Consider the following 18887-nt stretch of genomic DNA (forward strand, 5'->3'; position numbering starts at 1 on the left):
TCCTGAGGTGGAGCTGACTCTCAGCATCTGATGCTGTCCTATCAGCATGAAGCTGCTTCACACACATTGTGAAACTCAAGCTACAGGGAAGGGGGATCAATTCAAACAGCCATATCTCGGGCTGTGGGCCACCTAAAAAAGCAGATTTGGTGGCATTTGAAAGACTGGATTCTACTCTTTCATAAGACACCAAAATCACAGTTCTAGCTGTGACAGAACCGAAGATATCACCTGTTGAAAACACAGTCGGGAATGGACGCAGTGTACTATATGATCACACTGTGTTGCTGGACAGGGAAGGGGGAGAAGTTGTATGCTGATTGGACAGCGTCATACAGAAAACATTAGCTGCCCAGAGTAAAAATGAGTCATCTCCTATTTGGCTATTACAGCTACATTAGTATATATAAATAAATGCTCATAACTTTGCAAATAAACGTTTTTTAAAAAAAAACAACAAATCACACTGCAGTTATCAGCATCATAGCGCCTATTAGGCTAGTTAGGAAATTGGGAATTGATAAACTGGTGACAGAGTCCATTTAAGGGACTATATACAGGAGTATGTGACAGAAAATAGTATTATAATTGACAGCAAGCAGAGATTTACTAAGGACAGAAGTTGTCCAACCAACCTGATTTGTTTTTATCAAGAGGAAAATAAAAGTCTGGACAAATGGGATGCTGTAGTTATAGTGATTTATACTCTAAATATTGCTCGCTTTTCAGAGTTGTAAGCCAGGGGCACAGCTGGAACCACTATTATTAATGTAATTAATCAGTGATAAAGAGGATGGAATTAAAATAACTCTTTCTATAGGTGACAAACTTTAATATGTTTCTGGAAGTTCTCTTCTTAAAATAGAACGTTGTGAACAGGACTTGAACCTGTGCAGGGAGACCCCATTGGATTTCAAATCCAACGCCTTAACCACTCGGCCATCACAACTTATGTACCCTGACTGTTAAGACTTCTGGCAACTACACCTAAGGGGCTAGCCTAAAATATGAGATCAGTCTTTTGCTCTGAACTCAGCATCTGATGCTGTCCTATCAGCATGAAGTTGCTTCACACACATTGTGAAACTCAAGCTACAGGGAAGGAGGATCAATTCAAACAGCCATATCTCGGGCTGTGGGCCACCTAAAAAAGCAGATTTGGTGGCATTTGAAAGACTGGATTCTACTCTTTCATATGACACCAAAATCACAGTTCTAGCTGTGACAGAACCGAAGATATCACCTGTTGAAAACACAGTCGGGAATGGACGCAGTGTACTATATGATCACACTGTGTTGCTGGACAGGGAACGGGGAGAAGTTGTATGCTGATTGGACAGCGTCATACAGAAAACATTAGCTGCCCAGAGTAAAAAGGAGTTATCTCCTATTTGGCTATTAGAGCTACATTAGTATATATAAATAAATGCTCATAACTTTGCAAATAAACGTTTTTTTAAAAAAAACAACAAATCACACTGTAGTTATCAGCATCATAGCGCCTATTAGGCTAGTTAGGAAATTGGGAATTGATAAACTGGTGACAGAGTCCATTTAAGGGACTATATACAGGAGTATGTGACAGAAAATAGTATTATAATTGACAGCAAGCAGAGATTTACTAAGGACAGAAGTTGTCCAACCAACCTGATTTGTTTTTATCAAGAGGAAAATAAAAGTCTGGACAAATGGGATGCTGTAGTTATAGTGATTTATACTCTAAATATTGCTCGCTTTCAGAGTTGTAAGCCAGGGGCACAGCTGGAACCACTATTATTAATGTAATTAATCAGTGATAAAGAGGATGGAATTAAAATGACTCTTTCTATAGGTGACAAACTTTAATATGTTTCTGGAAGTTCTCTTCTTAAAATAGAACGTTGTGAACAGGACTTGAACCTGTGCAGGGAGACCCCATTGGATTTCAAATCCAACGCCTTTACCACTCGGCCATCACAACTTATGTACCCTGACTGTTAAGACTTCTGGCAACTACACCTAAGGGGCTAGCCTAAAATATGAGATCAGTCTTTTGCTCTGAACTCAGCATCTGATGCTGTCCTATCAGCATGAAGTTGCTTCACACACATTGTGAAACTCAAGCTACAGGGAAGGAGGATCAATTCAAACAGCCATATCTCGGGCTGTGGGCCACCTAAAAAAGCAGATTTGGTGGCATTTGAAAGACTGGATTCTACTCTTTCATATGACACCAAAATCACAGTTCTAGCTGTGACAGAACCGAAGATATCACCTGTTGAAAACACAGTCGGGAATGGACGCAGTGTACTATATGATCACACTGTGTTGCTGGACAGGGAAGGGGGAGAAGTTGTATGCTGATTGGACAGCATCATACAGAAAACATTAGCTGCCCAGAGTAAAAAGGAGTCATCTCCTATTTGGCTATTAGAGCTACATTAGTATATATATAAATAAATGCTCATAACTTTGCAAATAAACGTTTTTTAAAAAAAAACAACAAATCACACTGTAGTTATCAGCATCATAGCGCCTATTAGGCTAGTTAGGAAATTGGGAATTGATAAACTGGTGACAGAGTCCATTTAAGGGACTATATACAGGAGTATGTGACAGAAAATAGTATTATAATTGACAGCAAGCAGAGATTTACTAAGGACAGAAGTTGTCCAACCAACCTGATTTGTTTTTATCAAGAGGAAAATAAAAGTCTGGACAAATGGGATGCTGTAGTTATAGTGATTTATACTCTAAATATTGCTCGCTTTCAGAGTTGTAAGCCAGGGGCACAGCTGGAACCACTATTATTAATGTAATTAATCAGTGATAAAGAGGATGGAATTAAAATGACTCTTTCTATAGGTGACAAACTTTAATATGTTTCTGGAAGTTCTCTTCTTAAAATAGAACGTTGTGAACAGGACTTGAACCTGTGCAGGGAGACCCCATTGGATTTCAAATCCAACGCCTTAACCACTCGGCCATCACAACTTATGTACCCTGACTGTTAAGACTTCTGGCAACTACACCTAAGGGGCTAGCCTAAAATATGAGATCAGTCTTTTGCTCTGAACTCAGCATCTGATGCTGTCCTATCAGCATGAAGTTGCTTCACACACATGTGAAACTCAAGCTACAGGGAAGGAGGATCAATTCAAACAGCCATATCTCGGGCTGTGGGCCACCTAAAAAAGCAGATTTGGTGGCATTTGAAAGACTGGATTCTACTCTTTCATATGACACCAAAATCACAGTTCTAGCTGTGACAGAACCGAAGATATCACCTGTTGAAAACACAGTCGGGAATGGACGCAGTGTACTATATGATCACACTGTGTTGCTGGACAGGGAAGGGGGAGAAGTTGTATGCTGATTGGACAGCGTCATACAGAAAACATTAGCTGCCCAGAGTAAAAAGGAGTCATCTCCTATTTGGCTATTAGAGCTACATTAGTATATATAAATAAATGCTCATAACTTTGCAAATAAACGTTTTTTTAAAAAAAACAACAAATCACACTGTAGTTATCAGCATCATAGCGCCTATTAGGCTAGTTAGGAAATTGGGAATTGATAAACTGGTGACAGAGTCCATTTAAGGGACTATATACAGGAGTATGTGACAGAAAATAGTATTATAATTGACAGCAAGCAGAGATTTACTAAGGACAGAAGTTGTCCAACCAACCTGATTTGTTTTTATCAAGAGGAAAATAAAAGTCTGGACAAATGGGATGCTGTAGTTATAGTGATTTATACTCTAAATATTGCTCGCTTTCAGAGTTGTAAGCCAGGGGCACAGCTGGAACCACTATTATTAATGTAATTAATCAGTGATAAAGAGGATGGAATTAAAATGACTCTTTCTATAGGTGACAAACTTTAATATGTTTCTGGAAGTTCTCTTCTTAAAATAGAACGTTGTGAACAGGACTTGAACCTGTGCAGGGAGACCCCATTGGATTTCAAATCCAACGCCTTTACCACTCGGCCATCACAACTTATGTACCCTGACTGTTAAGACTTCTGGCAACTACACCTAAGGGGCTAGCCTAAAATATGAGATCAGTCTTTTGCTCTGAACTCAGCATCTGATGCTGTCCTATCAGCATGAAGTTGCTTCACACACATTGTGAAACTCAAGCTACAGGGAAGGAGGATCAATTCAAACAGCCATATCTCGGGCTGTGGGCCACCTAAAAAAGCAGATTTGGTGGCATTTGAAAGACTGGATTCTACTCTTTCATATGACACCAAAATCACAGTTCTAGCTGTGACAGAACCGAAGATATCACCTGTTGAAAACACAGTCGGGAATGGACGCAGTGTACTATATGATCACACTGTGTTGCTGGACAGGGAAGGGGGAGAAGTTGTATGCTGATTGGACAGCATCATACAGAAAACATTAGCTGCCCAGAGTAAAAAGGAGTCATCTCCTATTTGGCTATTAGAGCTACATTAGTATATATATAAATAAATGCTCATAACTTTGCAAATAAACGTTTTTTAAAAAAAAACAACAAATCACACTGTAGTTATCAGCATCATAGCGCCTATTAGGCTAGTTAGGAAATTGGGAATTGATAAACTGGTGACAGAGTCCATTTAAGGGACTATATACAGGAGTATGTGACAGAAAATAGTATTATAATTGACAGCAAGCAGAGATTTACTAAGGACAGAAGTTGTCCAACCAACCTGATTTGTTTTTATCAAGAGGAAAATAAAAGTCTGGACAAATGGGATGCTGTAGTTATAGTGATTTATACTCTAAATATTGCTCGCTTTCAGAGTTGTAAGCCAGGGGCACAGCTGGAACCACTATTATTAATGTAATTAATCAGTGATAAAGAGGATGGAATTAAAATGACTCTTTCTATAGGTGACAAACTTTAATATGTTTCTGGAAGTTCTCTTCTTAAAATAGAACGTTGTGAACAGGACTTGAACCTGTGCAGGGAGACCCCATTGGATTTCAAATCCAACGCCTTAACCACTCGGCCATCACAACTTATGTACCCTGACTGTTAAGACTTCTGGCAACTACACCTAAGGGGCTAGCCTAAAATATGAGATCAGTCTTTTGCTCTGAACTCAGCATCTGATGCTGTCCTATCAGCATGAAGTTGCTTCACACACATGTGAAACTCAAGCTACAGGGAAGGAGGATCAATTCAAACAGCCATATCTCGGGCTGTGGGCCACCTAAAAAAGCAGATTTGGTGGCATTTGAAAGACTGGATTCTACTCTTTCATATGACACCAAAATCACAGTTCTAGCTGTGACAGAACCGAAGATATCACCTGTTGAAAACACAGTCGGGAATGGACGCAGTGTACTATATGATCACACTGTGTTGCTGGACAGGGAAGGGGGAGAAGTTGTATGCTGATTGGACAGCATCATACAGAAAACATTAGCTGCCCAGAGTAAAAAGGAGTCATCTCCTATTTGGCTATTAGAGCTACATTAGTATATATATAAATAAATGCTCATAACTTTGCAAATAAACGTTTTTTAAAAAAAAACAACAAATCACACTGTAGTTATCAGCATCATAGCGCCTATTAGGCTAGTTAGGAAATTGGGAATTGATAAACTGGTGACAGAGTCCATTTAAGGGACTATATACAGGAGTATGTGACAGAAAATAGTATTATAATTGACAGCAAGCAGAGATTTACTAAGGACAGAAGTTGTCCAACCAACCTGATTTGTTTTTATCAAGAGGAAAATAAAAGTCTGGACAAATGGGATGCTGTAGTTATAGTGATTTATACTCTAAATATTGCTCGCTTTCAGAGTTGTAAGCCAGGGGCACAGCTGGAACCACTATTATTAATGTAATTAATCAGTGATAAAGAGGATGGAATTAAAATGACTCTTTCTATAGGTGACAAACTTTAATATGTTTCTGGAAGTTCTCTTCTTAAAATAGAACGTTGTGAACAGGACTTGAACCTGTGCAGGGAGACCCCATTGGATTTCAAATCCAACGCCTTAACCACTCGGCCATCACAACTTATGTACCCTGACTGTTAAGACTTCTGGCAACTACACCTAAGGGGCTAGCCTAAAATATGAGATCAGTCTTTTGCTCTGAACTCAGCATCTGATGCTGTCCTATCAGCATGAAGTTGCTTCACACACATGTGAAACTCAAGCTACAGGGAAGGAGGATCAATTCAAACAGCCATATCTCGGGCTGTGGGCCACCTAAAAAAGCAGATTTGGTGGCATTTGAAAGACTGGATTCTACTCTTTCATATGACACCAAAATCACAGTTCTAGCTGTGACAGAACCGAAGATATCACCTGTTGAAAACACAGTCGGGAATGGACGCAGTGTACTATATGATCACACTGTGTTGCTGGACAGGGAAGGGGGAGAAGTTGTATGCTGATTGGACAGCATCATACAGAAAACATTAGCTGCCCAGAGTAAAAAGGAGTCATCTCCTATTTGGCTATTAGAGCTACATTAGTATATATATAAATAAATGCTCATAACTTTGCAAATAAACGTTTTTTAAAAAAAAACAACAAATCACACTGTAGTTATCAGCATCATAGCGCCTATTAGGCTAGTTAGGAAATTGGGAATTGATAAACTGGTGACAGAGTCCATTTAAGGGACTATATACAGGAGTATGTGACAGAAAATAGTATTATAATTGACAGCAAGCAGAGATTTACTAAGGACAGAAGTTGTCCAACCAACCTGATTTGTTTTTATCAAGAGGAAAATAAAAGTCTGGACAAATGGGATGCTGTAGTTATAGTGATTTATACTCTAAATATTGCTCGCTTTCAGAGTTGTAAGCCAGGGGCACAGCTGGAACCACTATTATTAATGTAATTAATCAGTGATAAAGAGGATGGAATTAAAATGACTCTTTCTATAGGTGACAAACTTTAATATGTTTCTGGAAGTTCTCTTCTTAAAATAGAACGTTGTGAACAGGACTTGAACCTGTGCAGGGAGACCCCATTGGATTTCAAATCCAACGCCTTAACCACTCGGCCATCACATCTTATGTACCCTGACTGTTAAGACTTCTGGCAACTACACCTAAGGGGCTAGCCTAAAATATGAGATCAGTCTTTTGCTCTGAACTCAGCATCTGATGCTGTCCTATCAGCATGAAGTTGCTTCACACACATGTGAAACTCAAGCTACAGGGAAGGAGGATCAATTCAAACAGCCATATCTCGGGCTGTGGGCCACCTAAAAAAGCAGATTTGGTGGCATTTGAAAGACTGGATTCTACTCTTTCATATGACACCAAAATCACAGTTCTAGCTGTGACAGAACCGAAGATATCACCTGTTGAAAACACAGTCGGGAATGGACGCAGTGTACTATATGATCACACTGTGTTGCTGGACAGGGAAGGGGGAGAAGTTGTATGCTGATTGGACAGCATCATACAGAAAACATTAGCTGCCCAGAGTAAAAAGGAGTCATCTCCTATTTGGCTATTAGAGCTACATTAGTATATATATAAATAAATGCTCATAACTTTGCAAATAAACGTTTTTTAAAAAAAAACAACAAATCACACTGTAGTTATCAGCATCATAGCGCCTATTAGGCTAGTTAGGAAATTGGGAATTGATAAACTGGTGACAGAGTCCATTTAAGGGACTATATACAGGAGTATGTGACAGAAAATAGTATTATAATTGACAGCAAGCAGAGATTTACTAAGGACAGAAGTTGTCCAACCAACCTGATTTGTTTTTATCAAGAGGAAAATAAAAGTCTGGACAAATGGGATGCTGTAGTTATAGTGATTTATACTCTAAATATTGCTCGCTTTCAGAGTTGTAAGCCAGGGGCACAGCTGGAACCACTATTATTAATGTAATTAATCAGTGATAAAGAGGATGGAATTAAAATGACTCTTTCTATAGGTGACAAACTTTAATATGTTTCTGGAAGTTCTCTTCTTAAAATAGAACGTTGTGAACAGGACTTGAACCTGTGCAGGGAGACCCCATTGGATTTCAAATCCAACGCCTTTACCACTCGGCCATCACAACTTATGTACCCTGACTGTTAAGACTTCTGGCAACTACACCTAAGGGGCTAGCCTAAAATATGAGATCAGTCTTTTGCTCTGAACTCAGCATCTGATGCTGTCCTATCAGCATGAAGTTGCTTCACACACATTGTGAAACTCAAGCTACAGGGAAGGAGGATCAATTCAAACAGCCATATCTCGGGCTGTGGGCCACCTAAAAAAGCAGATTTGGTGGCATTTGAAAGACTGGATTCTACTCTTTCATATGACACCAAAATCACAGTTCTAGCTGTGACAGAACCGAAGATATCACCTGTTGAAAACACAGTCGGGAATGGACGCAGTGTACTATATGATCACACTGTGTTGCTGGACAGGGAAGGGGGAGAAGTTGTATGCTGATTGGACAGCGTCATACAGAAAACATTAGCTGCCCAGAGTAAAAAGGAGTCATCTCCTATTTGGCTATTAGAGCTACATTAGTATATATAAATAAATGCTCATAACTTTGCAAATAAACGTTTTTTTAAAAAAAAACAACAAATCACACTGTAGTTATCAGCATCATAGCGCCTATTAGGCTAGTTAGGAAATTGGGAATTGATAAACTGGTGACAGAGTCCATTTAAGGGACTATATACAGGAGTATGTGACAGAAAATAGTATTATAATTGACAGCAAGCAGAGATTTACTAAGGACAGAAGTTGTCCAACCAACCTGATTTGTTTTTATCAAGAGGAAAATAAAAGTCTGGACAAATGGGATGCTGTAGTTATAGTGATTTATACTCTAAATATTGCTCGCTTTCAGAGTTGTAAGCCAGGGGCACAGCTGGAACCACTATTATTAATGTAATTAATCAGTGATAAAGAGGATGGAATTAAAATGACTCTTTCTATAGGTGACAAACTTTAATATGTTTCTGGAAGTTCTCTTCTTAAAATAGAACGTTGTGAACAGGACTTGAACCTGTGCAGGGAGACCCCATTGGATTTCAAATCCAACGCCTTTACCACTCGGCCATCACAACTTATGTACCCTGACTGTTAAGACTTCTGGCAACTACACCTAAGGGGCTAGCCTAAAATATGAGATCAGTCTTTTGCTCTGAACTCAGCATCTGATGCTGTCCTATCAGCATGAAGTTGCTTCACACACATTGTGAAACTCAAGCTACAGGGAAGGAGGATCAATTCAAACAGCCATATCTCGGGCTGTGGGCCACCTAAAAAAGCAGATTTGGTGGCATTTGAAAGACTGGATTCTACTCTTTCATATGACACCAAAATCACAGTTCTAGCTGTGACAGAACCGAAGATATCACCTGTTGAAAACACAGTCGGGAATGGACGCAGTGTACTATATGATCACACTGTGTTGCTGGACAGGGAAGGGGGAGAAGTTGTATGCTGATTGGACAGCATCATACAGAAAACATTAGCTGCCCAGAGTAAAAAGGAGTCATCTCCTATTTGGCTATTAGAGCTACATTAGTATATATATAAATAAATGCTCATAACTTTGCAAATAAACGTTTTTTAAAAAAAAACAACAAATCACACTGTAGTTATCAGCATCATAGCGCCTATTAGGCTAGTTAGGAAATTGGGAATTGATAAACTGGTGACAGAGTCCATTTAAGGGACTATATACAGGAGTATGTGACAGAAAATAGTATTATAATTGACAGCAAGCAGAGATTTACTAAGGACAGAAGTTGTCCAACCAACCTGATTTGTTTTTATCAAGAGGAAAATAAAAGTCTGGACAAATGGGATGCTGTAGTTATAGTGATTTATACTCTAAATATTGCTCGCTTTCAGAGTTGTAAGCCAGGGGCACAGCTGGAACCACTATTATTAATGTAATTAATCAGTGATAAAGAGGATGGAATTAAAATGACTCTTTCTATAGGTGACAAACTTTAATATGTTTCTGGAAGTTCTCTTCTTAAAATAGAACGTTGTGAACAGGACTTGAACCTGTGCAGGGAGACCCCATTGGATTTCAAATCCAACGCCTTAACCACTCGGCCATCACAACTTATGTACCCTGACTGTTAAGACTTCTGGCAACTACACCTAAGGGGCTAGCCTAAAATATGAGATCAGTCTTTTGCTCTGAACTCAGCATCTGATGCTGTCCTATCAGCATGAAGTTGCTTCACACACATGTGAAACTCAAGCTACAGGGAAGGAGGATCAATTCAAACAGCCATATCTCGGGCTGTGGGCCACCTAAAAAAGCAGATTTGGTGGCATTTGAAAGACTGGATTCTACTCTTTCATATGACACCAAAATCACAGTTCTAGCTGTGACAGAACCGAAGATATCACCTGTTGAAAACACAGTCGGGAATGGACGCAGTGTACTATATGATCACACTGTGTTGCTGGACAGGGAAGGGGGAGAAGTTGTATGCTGATTGGACAGCGTCATACAGAAAACATTAGCTGCCCAGAGTAAAAAGGAGTCATCTCCTATTTGGCTATTAGAGCTACATTAGTATATATAAATAAATGCTCATAACTTTGCAAATAAACGTTTTTTTAAAAAAAACAACAAATCACACTGTAGTTATCAGCATCATAGCGCCTATTAGGCTAGTTAGGAAATTGGGAATTGATAAACTGGTGACAGAGTCCATTTAAGGGACTATATACAGGAGTATGTGACAGAAAATAGTATTATAATTGACAGCAAGCAGAGATTTACTAAGGACAGAAGTTGTCCAACCAACCTGATTTGTTTTTATCAAGAGGAAAATAAAAGTCTGGACAAATGGGATGCTGTAGTTATAGTGATTTATACTCTAAATATTGCTCGCTTTCAGAGTTGTAAGCCAGGGGCACAGCTGGAACCACTATTATTAATGTAATTAATCAGTGATAAAGAGGATGGAATTAAAATGACTCTTTCTATAGGTGACAAACTTTAATATGTTTCTGGAAGTTCTCTTCTTAAAATAGAACGTTGTGAACAGGACTTGAACCTGTGCAGGGAGACCCCATTGGATTTCAAATCCAACGCCTTTACCACTCGGCCATCACAACTTATGTACCCTGACTGTTAAGACTTCTGGCAACTACACCTAAGGGGCTAGCCTAAAATATGAGATCAGTCTTTTGCTCTGAACTCAGCATCTGATGCTGTCCTATCAGCATGAAGTTGCTTCACACACATTGTGAAACTCAAGCTACAGGGAAGGAGGATCAATTCAAACAGCCATATCTCGGGCTGTGGGCCACCTAAAAAAGCAGATTTGGTGGCATTTGAAAGACTGGATTCTACTCTTTCATATGACACCAAAATCACAGTTCTAGCTGTGACAGAACCGAAGATATCACCTGTTGAAAACACAGTCGGGAATGGACGCAGTGTACTATATGATCACACTGTGTTGCTGGACAGGGAAGGGGGAGAAGTTGTATGCTGATTGGACAGCATCATACAGAAAACATTAGCTGCCCAGAGTAAAAAGGAGTCATCTCCTATTTGGCTATTAGAGCTACATTAGTATATATATAAATAAATGCTCATAACTTTGCAAATAAACGTTTTTTAAAAAAAAACAACAAATCACACTGTAGTTATCAGCATCATAGCGCCTATTAGGCTAGTTAGGAAATTGGGAATTGATAAACTGGTGACAGAGTCCATTTAAGGGACTATATACAGGAGTATGTGACAGAAAATAGTATTATAATTGACAGCAAGCAGAGATTTACTAAGGACAGAAGTTGTCCAACCAACCTGATTTGTTTTTATCAAGAGGAAAATAAAAGTCTGGACAAATGGGATGCTGTAGTTATAGTGATTTATACTCTAAATATTGCTCGCTTTCAGAGTTGTAAGCCAGGGGCACAGCTGGAACCACTATTATTAATGTAATTAATCAGTGATAAAGAGGATGGAATTAAAATGACTCTTTCTATAGGTGACAAACTTTAATATGTTTCTGGAAGTTCTCTTCTTAAAATAGAACGTTGTGAACAGGACTTGAACCTGTGCAGGGAGACCCCATTGGATTTCAAATCCAACGCCTTAACCACTCGGCCATCACAACTTATGTACCCTGACTGTTAAGACTTCTGGCAACTACACCTAAGGGGCTAGCCTAAAATATGAGATCAGTCTTTTGCTCTGAACTCAGCATCTGATGCTGTCCTATCAGCATGAAGTTGCTTCACACACATGTGAAACTCAAGCTACAGGGAAGGAGGATCAATTCAAACAGCCATATCTCGGGCTGTGGGCCACCTAAAAAAGCAGATTTGGTGGCATTTGAAAGACTGGATTCTACTCTTTCATATGACACCAAAATCACAGTTCTAGCTGTGACAGAACCGAAGATATCACCTGTTGAAAACACAGTCGGGAATGGACGCAGTGTACTATATGATCACACTGTGTTGCTGGACAGGGAAGGGGGAGAAGTTGTATGCTGATTGGACAGCATCATACAGAAAACATTAGCTGCCCAGAGTAAAAAGGAGTCATCTCCTATTTGGCTATTAGAGCTACATTAGTATATATATAAATAAATGCTCATAACTTTGCAAATAAACGTTTTTTAAAAAAAAACAACAAATCACACTGTAGTTATCAGCATCATAGCGCCTATTAGGCTAGTTAGGAAATTGGGAATTGATAAACTGGTGACAGAGTCCATTTAAGGGACTATATACAGGAGTATGTGACAGAAAATAGTATTATAATTGACAGCAAGCAGAGATTTACTAAGGACAGAAGTTGTCCAACCAACCTGATTTGTTTTTATCAAGAGGAAAATAAAAGTCTGGACAAATGGGATGCTGTAGTTATAGTGATTTATACTCTAAATATTGCTCGCTTTCAGAGTTGTAAGCCAGGGGCACAGCTGGAACCACTATTATTAATGTAATTAATCAGTGATAAAGAGGATGGAATTAAAATGACTCTTTCTATAGGTGACAAACTTTAATATGTTTCTGGAAGTTCTCTTCTTAAAATAGAACGTTGTGAACAGGACTTGAACCTGTGCAGGGAGACCCCATTGGATTTCAAATCCAACGCCTTAACCACTCGGCCATCACAACTTATGTACCCTGACTGTTAAGACTTCTGGCAACTACACCTAAGGGGCTAGCCTAAAATATGAGATCAGTCTTTTGCTCTGAACTCAGCATCTGATGCTGTCCTATCAGCATGAAGTTGCTTCACACACATGTGAAACTCAAGCTACAGGGAAGGAGGATCAATTCAAACAGCCATATCTCGGGCTGTGGGCCACCTAAAAAAGCAGATTTGGTGGCATTTGAAAGACTGGATTCTACTCTTTCATATGACACCAAAATCACAGTTCTAGCTGTGACAGAACCGAAGATATCACCTGTTGAAAACACAGTCGGGAATGGACGCAGTGTACTATATGATCACACTGTGTTGCTGGACAGGGAAGGGGGAGAAGTTGTATGCTGATTGGACAGCATCATACAGAAAACATTAGCTGCCCAGAGTAAAAAGGAGTCATCTCCTATTTGGCTATTAGAGCTACATTAGTATATATATAAATAAATGCTCATAACTTTGCAAATAAACGTTTTTTAAAAAAAAACAACAAATCACACTGTAGTTATCAGCATCATAGCGCCTATTAGGCTAGTTAGGAAATTGGGAATTGATAAACTGGTGACAGAGTCCATTTAAGGGACTATATACAGGAGTATGTGACAGAAAATAGTATTATAATTGACAGCAAGCAGAGATTTACTAAGGACAGAAGTTGTCCAACCAACCTGATTTGTTTTTATCAAGAGGAAAATAAAAGTCTGGACAAATGGGATGCTGTAGTTATAGTGATTTATACTCTAAATATTGCTCGCTTTCAGAGTTGTAAGCCAGGGGCACAGCTGGAACCACTATTATTAATGTAATTAATCAGTGATAAAGAGGATGGAATTAAAATGACTCTTTCTATAGGTGACAAACTTTAATATGTTTCTGGAAGTTCTCTTCTTAAAATAGAACGTTGTGAACAGGACTTGAACCTGTGCAGGGAGACCCCATTGGATTTCAAATCCAACGCCTTAACCACTCGGCCATCACATCTTATGTACCCTGACTGTTAAGACTTCTGGCAACTACACCTAAGGGGCTAGCCTAAAATATGAGATCAGTCTTTTGCTCTGAACTCAGCATCTGATGCTGTCCTATCAGCATGAAGTTGCTTCACACACATGTGAAACTCAAGCTACAGGGAAGGAGGATCAATTCAAACAGCCATATCTCGGGCTGTGGGCCACCTAAAAAAGCAGATTTGGTGGCATTTGAAAGACTGGATTCTACTCTTTCATATGACACCAAAATCACAGTTCTAGCTGTGACAGAACCGAAGATATCACCTGTTGAAAACACAGTCGGGAATGGACGCAGTGTACTATATGATCACACTGTGTTGCTGGACAGGGAAGGGGGAGAAGTTGTATGCTGATTGGACAGCATCATACAGAAAACATTAGCTGCCCAGAGTAAAAAGGAGTCATCTCCTATTTGGCTATTAGAGCTACATTAGTATATATATAAATAAATGCTCATAACTTTGCAAATAAACGTTTTTTAAAAAAAAACAACAAATCACACTGTAGTTATCAGCATCATAGCGCCTATTAGGCTAGTTAGGAAATTGGGAATTGATAAACTGGTGACAGAGTCCATTTAAGGGACTATATACAGGAGTATGTGACAGAAAATAGTATTATAATTGACAGCAAGCAGAGATTTACTAAGGACAGAAGTTGTCCAACCAACCTGATTTGTTTTTATCAAGAGGAAAATAAAAGTCTGGACAAATGGGATGCTGTAGTTATAGTGATTTATACTCTAAATATTGCTCGCTTTCAGAGTTGTAAGCCAGGGGCACAGCTGGAACCACTATTATTAATGTAATTAATCAGTGATAAAGAGGATGGAATTAAAATGACTCTTTCTATAGGTGACAAACTTTAATATGTTTCTGGAAGTTCTCTTCTTAAAATAGAACGTTGTGAACAGGACTTGAACCTGTGCAGGGAGACCCCATTGGATTTCAAATCCAACGCCTTTACCACTCGGCCATCACAACTTATGTACCCTGACTGTTAAGACTTCTGGCAACTACACCTAAGGGGCTAGCCTAAAATATGAGATCAGTCTTTTGCTCTGAACTCAGCATCTGATGCTGTCCTATCAGCATGAAGTTGCTTCACACACATTGTGAAACTCAAGCTACAGGGAAGGAGGATCAATTCAAACAGCCATATCTCGGGCTGTGGGCCACCTAAAAAAGCAGATTTGGTGGCATTTGAAAGACTGGATTCTACTCTTTCATATGACACCAAAATCACAGTTCTAGCTGTGACAGAACCGAAGATATCACCTGTTGAAAACACAGTCGGGAATGGACGCAGTGTACTATATGATCACACTGTGTTGCTGGACAGGGAAGGGGGAGAAGTTGTATGCTGATTGGACAGCGTCATACAGAAAACATTAGCTGCCCAGAGTAAAAAGGAGTCATCTCCTATTTGGCTATTAGAGCTACATTAGTATATATAAATAAATGCTCATAACTTTGCAAATAAACGTTTTTTTAAAAAAAAACAACAAATCACACTGTAGTTATCAGCATCATAGCGCCTATTAGGCTAGTTAGGAAATTGGGAATTGATAAACTGGTGACAGAGTCCATTTAAGGGACTATATACAGGAGTATGTGACAGAAAATAGTATTATAATTGACAGCAAGCAGAGATTTACTAAGGACAGAAGTTGTCCAACCAACCTGATTTGTTTTTATCAAGAGGAAAATAAAAGTCTGGACAAATGGGATGCTGTAGTTATAGTGATTTATACTCTAAATATTGCTCGCTTTCAGAGTTGTAAGCCAGGGGCACAGCTGGAACCACTATTATTAATGTAATTAATCAGTGATAAAGAGGATGGAATTAAAATGACTCTTTCTATAGGTGACAAACTTTAATATGTTTCTGGAAGTTCTCTTCTTAAAATAGAACGTTGTGAACAGGACTTGAACCTGTGCAGGGAGACCCCATTGGATTTCAAATCCAACGCCTTTACCACTCGGCCATCACAACTTATGTACCCTGACTGTTAAGACTTCTGGCAACTACACCTAAGGGGCTAGCCTAAAATATGAGATCAGTCTTTTGCTCTGAACTCAGCATCTGATGCTGTCCTATCAGCATGAAGTTGCTTCACACACATTGTGAAACTCAAGCTACAGGGAAGGAGGATCAATTCAAACAGCCATATCTCGGGCTGTGGGCCACCTAAAAAAGCAGATTTGGTGGCATTTGAAAGACTGGATTCTACTCTTTCATATGACACCAAAATCACAGTTCTAGCTGTGACAGAACCGAAGATATCACCTGTTGAAAACACAGTCGGGAATGGACGCAGTGTACTATATGATCACACTGTGTTGCTGGACAGGGAAGGGGGAGAAGTTGTATGCTGATTGGACAGCGTCATACAGAAAACATTAGCTGCCCAGAGTAAAAAGGAGTCATCTCCTATTTGGCTATTAGAGCTACATTAGTATATATAAATAAATGCTCATAACTTTGCAAATAAACGTTTTTTTAAAAAAAACAACAAATCACACTGTAGTTATCAGCATCATAGCGCCTATTAGGCTAGTTAGGAAATTGGGAATTGATAAACTGGTGACAGAGTCCATTTAAGGGACTATATACAGGAGTATGTGACAGAAAATAGTATTATAATTGACAGCAAGCAGAGATTTACTAAGGACAGAAGTTGTCCAACCAACCTGATTTGTTTTTATCAAGAGGAAAATAAAAGTCTGGACAAATGGGATGCTGTAGTTATAGTGATTTATACTCTAAATATTGCTCGCTTTCAGAGTTGTAAGCCAGGGGCACAGCTGGAACCACTATTATTAATGTAATTAATCAGTGATAAAGAGGATGGAATTAAAATGACTCTTTCTATAGGTGACAAACATTAATATGTTTCTGGAAGTTCTCTTCTTAAAATAGAACGTTGTGAACAGGACTTGAACCTGTGCAGGGAGACCCCATTGGATTTCAAATCCAACGCCTTTACCACTCGGCCATCACAACTTATGTACCCTGACTGTTAAGACTTCTGGCAACTACACCTAAGGGGCTAGCCTAAAATATGAGATCAGTCTTTTGCTCTGAACTCAGCATCTGATGCTGTCCTATCAGCATGAAGTTGCTTCACACACATTGTGAAACTCAAGCTACAGGGAAGGAGGATCAATTCAAACAGCCATATCTCGGGCTGTGGGCCACCTAAAAAAGCAGATTTGGTGGCATTTGAAAGACTGGATTCTACTCTTTCATATGACACCAAAATCACAGTTCTAGCTGTGACAGAACCGAAGATATCACCTGTTGAAAACACAGTCGGGAATGGACGCAGTGTACTATATGATCACACTGTGTTGCTGGACAGGGAAGGGGGAGAAGTTGTATGCTGATTGGACAGCATCATACAGAAAACATTAGCTGCCCAGAGTAAAAAGGAGTCATCTCCTATTTGGCTATTAGAGCTACATTAGTATATATATAAATAAATGCTCATAACTTTGCAAATAAACGTTTTTTAAAAAAAAACAACAAATCACACTGTAGTTATCAGCATCATAGCGCCTATTAGGCTAGTTAGGAAATTGGGAATTGATAAACTGGTGACAGAGTCCATTTAAGGGACTATATACAGGAGTATGTGACAGAAAATAGTATTATAATTGACAGCAAGCAGAGATTTACTAAGGACAGAAGTTGTCCAACCAACCTGATTTGTTTTTATCAAGAGGAAAATAAAAGTCTGGACAAATGGGATGCTGTAGTTATAGTGATTTATACTCTAAATATTGCTCGCTTTCAGAGTTGTAAGCCAGGGGCACAGCTGGAACCACTATTATTAATGTAATTAATCAGTGATAAAGAGGATGGAATTAAAATGACTCTTTCTATAGGTGACAAACTTTAATATGTTTCTGGAAGTTCTCTTCTTAAAATAGAACGTTGTGAACAGGACTTGAACCTGTGCAGGGAGACCCCATTGGATTTCAAATCCAACGCCTTAACCACTCGGCCATCACAACTTATGTACCCTGACTGTTAAGACTTCTGGCAACTACACCTAAGGGGCTAGCCTAAAATATGAGATCAGTCTTTTGCTCTGAACTCAGCATCTGATGCTGTCCTATCAGCATGAAGTTGCTTCACACACATGTGAAACTCAAGCTACAGGGAAGGAGGATCAATTCAAACAGCCATATCTCGGGCTGTGGGCCACCTAAAAAAGCAGATTTGGTGGCATTTGAAAGACTGGATTCTACTCTTTCATATGACACCAAAATCACAGTTCTAGCTGTGACAGAACCGAAGATATCACCTGTTGAAAACACAGTCGGGAATGGACGCAGTGTACTATATGATCACACTGTGTTGCTGGACAGGGAAGGGGGAGAAGTTGTATGCTGATTGGACAGCGTCATACAGAAAACATTAGCTGCCCAGAGTAAAAAGGAGTCATCTCCTATTTGGCTATTAGAGCTACATTAGTATATATAAATAAATGCTCATAACTTTGCAAATAAACGTTTTTTTAAAAAAAACAACAAATCACACTGTAGTTATCAGCATCATAGCGCCTATTAGGCTAGTTAGGAAATTGGGAATTGATAAACTGGTGACAGAGTCCATTTAAGGGACTATATACAGGAGTATGTGACAGAAAATAGTATTATAATTGACAGCAAGCAGAGATTTACTAAGGACAGAAGTTGTCCAACCAACCTGATTTGTTTTTATCAAGAGGAAAATAAAAGTCTGGA

General features: G+C 39.1%; 16 non-coding genes across 16 annotated transcripts; all 16 read right to left on the bottom strand.

The window, feature by feature from the left end:
- Nucleotides 1-867: 867 nt before the first annotated feature.
- Nucleotides 868-949, bottom strand: TRNAS-UGA (transfer RNA serine (anticodon UGA)). The gene has a single exon. It is a non-coding gene; the product is annotated as a tRNA-Ser (tRNA).
- Nucleotides 950-1878: 929 nt separating this feature from the next.
- Nucleotides 1879-1960, bottom strand: TRNAS-UGA (transfer RNA serine (anticodon UGA)). The gene has a single exon. It is a non-coding gene; the product is annotated as a tRNA-Ser (tRNA).
- Nucleotides 1961-2891: 931 nt separating this feature from the next.
- TRNAS-UGA (transfer RNA serine (anticodon UGA)) lies at nt 2892-2973 on the bottom strand. The gene has a single exon. It is a non-coding gene; the product is annotated as a tRNA-Ser (tRNA).
- A 928-nt stretch (nt 2974-3901) lies between these two features.
- TRNAS-UGA (transfer RNA serine (anticodon UGA)) lies at nt 3902-3983 on the bottom strand. The gene has a single exon. It is a non-coding gene; the product is annotated as a tRNA-Ser (tRNA).
- Nucleotides 3984-4914: 931 nt separating this feature from the next.
- On the bottom strand, nt 4915-4996 carry TRNAS-UGA (transfer RNA serine (anticodon UGA)). Its single transcript has one exon. It is a non-coding gene; the product is annotated as a tRNA-Ser (tRNA).
- A 930-nt stretch (nt 4997-5926) lies between these two features.
- TRNAS-UGA (transfer RNA serine (anticodon UGA)) lies at nt 5927-6008 on the bottom strand. Its single transcript has one exon. It is a non-coding gene; the product is annotated as a tRNA-Ser (tRNA).
- A 1942-nt stretch (nt 6009-7950) lies between these two features.
- On the bottom strand, nt 7951-8032 carry TRNAS-UGA (transfer RNA serine (anticodon UGA)). The gene has a single exon. It is a non-coding gene; the product is annotated as a tRNA-Ser (tRNA).
- Nucleotides 8033-8962: 930 nt separating this feature from the next.
- TRNAS-UGA (transfer RNA serine (anticodon UGA)) lies at nt 8963-9044 on the bottom strand. Its single transcript has one exon. It is a non-coding gene; the product is annotated as a tRNA-Ser (tRNA).
- Nucleotides 9045-9975: 931 nt separating this feature from the next.
- Nucleotides 9976-10057, bottom strand: TRNAS-UGA (transfer RNA serine (anticodon UGA)). The gene has a single exon. It is a non-coding gene; the product is annotated as a tRNA-Ser (tRNA).
- Nucleotides 10058-10985: 928 nt separating this feature from the next.
- Nucleotides 10986-11067, bottom strand: TRNAS-UGA (transfer RNA serine (anticodon UGA)). The gene has a single exon. It is a non-coding gene; the product is annotated as a tRNA-Ser (tRNA).
- A 931-nt stretch (nt 11068-11998) lies between these two features.
- Nucleotides 11999-12080, bottom strand: TRNAS-UGA (transfer RNA serine (anticodon UGA)). The gene has a single exon. It is a non-coding gene; the product is annotated as a tRNA-Ser (tRNA).
- Nucleotides 12081-13010: 930 nt separating this feature from the next.
- On the bottom strand, nt 13011-13092 carry TRNAS-UGA (transfer RNA serine (anticodon UGA)). Its single transcript has one exon. It is a non-coding gene; the product is annotated as a tRNA-Ser (tRNA).
- Nucleotides 13093-15034: 1942 nt separating this feature from the next.
- On the bottom strand, nt 15035-15116 carry TRNAS-UGA (transfer RNA serine (anticodon UGA)). The gene has a single exon. It is a non-coding gene; the product is annotated as a tRNA-Ser (tRNA).
- A 930-nt stretch (nt 15117-16046) lies between these two features.
- TRNAS-UGA (transfer RNA serine (anticodon UGA)) lies at nt 16047-16128 on the bottom strand. The gene has a single exon. It is a non-coding gene; the product is annotated as a tRNA-Ser (tRNA).
- A 929-nt stretch (nt 16129-17057) lies between these two features.
- Nucleotides 17058-17139, bottom strand: TRNAS-UGA (transfer RNA serine (anticodon UGA)). The gene has a single exon. It is a non-coding gene; the product is annotated as a tRNA-Ser (tRNA).
- A 931-nt stretch (nt 17140-18070) lies between these two features.
- On the bottom strand, nt 18071-18152 carry TRNAS-UGA (transfer RNA serine (anticodon UGA)). Its single transcript has one exon. It is a non-coding gene; the product is annotated as a tRNA-Ser (tRNA).
- Nucleotides 18153-18887: the final 735 nt, after the last annotated feature.

Source organism: Rhinoderma darwinii (genome assembly GCF_050947455.1).
Source record: "Rhinoderma darwinii isolate aRhiDar2 chromosome 3 unlocalized genomic scaffold, aRhiDar2.hap1 SUPER_3_unloc_13, whole genome shotgun sequence".
In the NCBI taxonomy this organism is placed as follows: Eukaryota; Metazoa; Chordata; class Amphibia; order Anura; family Rhinodermatidae; genus Rhinoderma; species Rhinoderma darwinii.